Source organism: Oncorhynchus gorbuscha, unplaced genomic scaffold (assembly GCF_021184085.1).
Source record: "Oncorhynchus gorbuscha isolate QuinsamMale2020 ecotype Even-year unplaced genomic scaffold, OgorEven_v1.0 Un_scaffold_6787, whole genome shotgun sequence".
In the NCBI taxonomy this organism is placed as follows: Eukaryota; Metazoa; Chordata; class Actinopteri; order Salmoniformes; family Salmonidae; genus Oncorhynchus; species Oncorhynchus gorbuscha.
Genome location: NW_025750308.1, coordinates 1 through 3127, shown reverse-complemented (window position 1 = coordinate 3127; position 3127 = coordinate 1). Strand labels below are relative to the sequence as shown.

At 50.6% G+C, this 3127-nt stretch overlaps 1 long non-coding RNA gene across 1 annotated transcript; it reads right to left on the bottom strand.

The window, feature by feature from the left end:
- Window positions 1-245: 245 nt before the first annotated feature.
- Window positions 246-554, bottom strand: LOC124029549. The gene is made up of 2 exons (XR_006837796.1): window positions 438-554; window positions 246-371 (listed from the first exon to the last, which is right to left on the bottom strand). It is a non-coding gene; the product is annotated as an uncharacterized LOC124029549 (long non-coding RNA).
- Window positions 555-3127: the final 2573 nt, after the last annotated feature.

Genomic DNA, 3127 nt, shown 5'->3' with positions numbered 1-3127 from the left:
GGAAGACTCCAGGTCTGCCTTCAAGGTCAAACTAGGTGCGTCTGTGTCAGGGTACTGCACCGTTGACTCTCCTCTCTGCCTCTCCAGACCTCCAGGTCTAGTTGTGACTGTGTCAGGGTACTGCACCGTTGACTCCCCCATCCTCTCTGCCTCTCTGCCAGACCTCCAGGTCTAGTTGTGTCTGTGTCAGGGTACTGCACCGTTGACTCCTCCTCCTCTCTGCCTCTCCAGACCTCCAGGTCTAGTTGTGTCTGTGTCAGGGTACTGCACCGTTGACTCCCCTCCTCTCTGCCTCTCCAGACCTCCAGGTCTAGTTGTGTCTGTGTCAGGGTACTGCACCGTTGACTCCCCTCCTCTCTGCCTCTCCAGACCTCCAGGTCTAGTTGTGTCTGTGTCAGGGTACTGCCGTTGACTCCCTCCTCTCTGCCTCTCCAGACCTCCAGGTCTAGTTGTGTCTGTGTCAGGGTACTGCACCGTTGACTCCCCTCCTCTCTGCCTCTCCAGACCTCCAGGTCTAGTTGTGTCTGTGTCAGGGTACTGCACCGTTGACTCCCCTCCTCTCTGCCTCTCTCCAGACCTCCAGGTCTAGTTGTGTCTGTGTCAGGGTACTGTGGTGCTCCCTCCACTCTGCCTGTGACTTTCCATTCCACTCCTGTTGCCTCTCCCGTTGCTCTCTGGCCCTGCTCCAGCCTGTAGGTCTAGGCTATGTGGGATGGCCAGTAACTCTCCTTCTCTGCCTCTCCAGACCTCCAGGTCGGTAGCAGCCAGGAGGTTCAGTTTGAGAGGAGTGACTCTGAGCCTGTAACGACAGTAAGGGGCTCTTCAGTAGTCCATCCCCATCCTCGCCAGTCTCTCCTGGTACCAGCCCCTATAGGGTTCTCTGGGTACTTCACAGTGTTGCCAAGCATGGGAAGAACCACCTGATGGAAGAGCACAGCAGAAGTGAACAATGGATTCAATAGAATCATAACCCATTTGATTTGTGTAGTGTTTTGTGGATGTAGGTTTCACTGGGCTCGCAACGCACTCAGACAACACACCCATGTTTGCAGAGTAGATTAATAGTTAAAATGGTACAAGGTACTGTAGAACAGGGAGTGGACAGGTGTGTGTGTGTGTGTAGAAACCTGTCCCTAGTGAGTAGACTTCCTCCTCCTCCTCTGCAGCAGTAACAACATGAATCTGGGGGAATAGAGAGCAAGGTCCATCTCAGTACCATCTTTATGACTGGTTCCAATCTCAGTGAGCGAGTATCACTGGTGTCACACTCAAAGATAGAGCCGAGAGGCCAAATCTTTGGCACCGATTAAAAATGATTCACACAAGTGACTTGGATCATATTTGACTCGTTATTAAGTCATCCTGGAACTGAACTACCTGAGGTAAGCTGGTTTCTCCCGCCTATCCCCTCCTCTCTCCTCTGTTTCCAGACCAGATCTCCTGAACTGAACTACCTGAGGTAAGCTGGTTTCTCCCGCCTATCCCCTCCTCTCTGCTTCCAGACCAGATCTCCCTGGAACTGAACTACCTGAGGTAAACTGGTTTCTCCGCCTCTATCCTCCTCTCTCCTCTGCTTCCAGACCAGATCTCCTGGAACTGAACTACCTGAGGTAAACTGGTTTCTCCCGCCTCTATCCCCTCCTTCTCCTCTGCTTCCAGACCAGATCTCCTGGAACTGAACTACCTGAGGTAAGCTGAGCCCCCCCCTCTATCCCCTCCTCTCTCCTCTGCTTCCAGACCAGATCTCCTGGAACTGAACTACCTGAGGTAAACTGGTTTCTCCCGCCTCTATCCCTCCCTCTCTCCTCTGCTTCCAGACCAGATCTCCTGGAACTGAACTACCTGAGGTAAAACTGGTTTTCCCGCCCTATCCCCTCCTCTCTCCCTCTGCTTCCAGACCAGATCTCCTGGAACTGAACTACCTGAGGTAAGCTGGTTTCTCCCGCTCTATCCCCTCCTCTCCCTCTGCTTCCAGACCAGATCTCCCTGCCTGGCCCTGTGGCCCAGCGTGGGTCAGTTCCAGTGCAGCCGCCTGCCCAGACCCGGCTGCAAATCAAAAAAATCTTTTATTGATATAGTATACTTCAAACAAAGTGAGTGAAGAGGAAGAAGGAAATACAATGAAAGTAGGAATACAAATAGAACCAGAAAGATTCAGAATATTTCAATCAGTTAAACAGGTGATATGAATCCCAGACCTGCAGTAGCGTGGGGGTGAAGACCCTCATCCCATGGGGTAGGCTGAGCCAGGCACGTGTGCAGCCCTCTGGGCCCGTCCCATAGCGATGTAGGGCCCTCAGCATCATCCTCTCTCTGGCCTTGGACATGGGCATCAGAGACAGGGCCTCCTTGGCATTATCTGAGGAGGTGGGGGAGGAGAGGGGTGGAGGGTCAGAATGGAGAAGAGTAGAAAATGAAATACATGTCAAAAGAAAAGTCCTACTGTTTTATTGACTGTATGTTTGTTTACTCCATGTGTAACTCTGTGTTGTTGTTTGTGTCACAGTGCTTTGCTTTATCTTGGCCAGGTCGCAGTTGTAAATGAGAACTTGTTCTCAACTGGCCTACCTGGTTCAATAAAGGTGTTCTCAACTGGCCTACCTGGTTAAATAAAGGTGTTCTCAACTGGCCTACCTGGTTCAATAAAGGTGTTCTCAACTGGCCTACCTGGTTAAATAAAGGTGTTCTCAACTGGCCTACCTGGTTCAATAAAGGTGTTCTCAACTGGCCTACCTGGTTAAATAAAGGTGTTCTCAACTGGCCTACCTGGTTCAATAAAGGTGTTCTCAACTGGCCTACCTGGTTAAATAAAGGTGTTCTCAACTGGCCTACCTGGTTCAATAAAGGTGTTCTCAACTGGCCTACCTGGTTCAATAAAGGTGTTCTCAACTGGCCTACCTGGTTAAATAAAGGTGTTCTCAACTGGCCTACCTGGTTCAATAAAGGTGTTCTCAACTGGCCTACCTGGTTAAATAAAGGTGTTCTCAACTGGCCTACCTGGTTCAATAAAGGTGTTCTCAACTGGCCTACCTGGTTAAATAAAGGTGTTCTCAACTGGCCTACCTGGTTCAATAAAGGTGTTCTCAACTGGCCTACCTGGTTCAATAAAGGTGTTCTCAACTGGCCT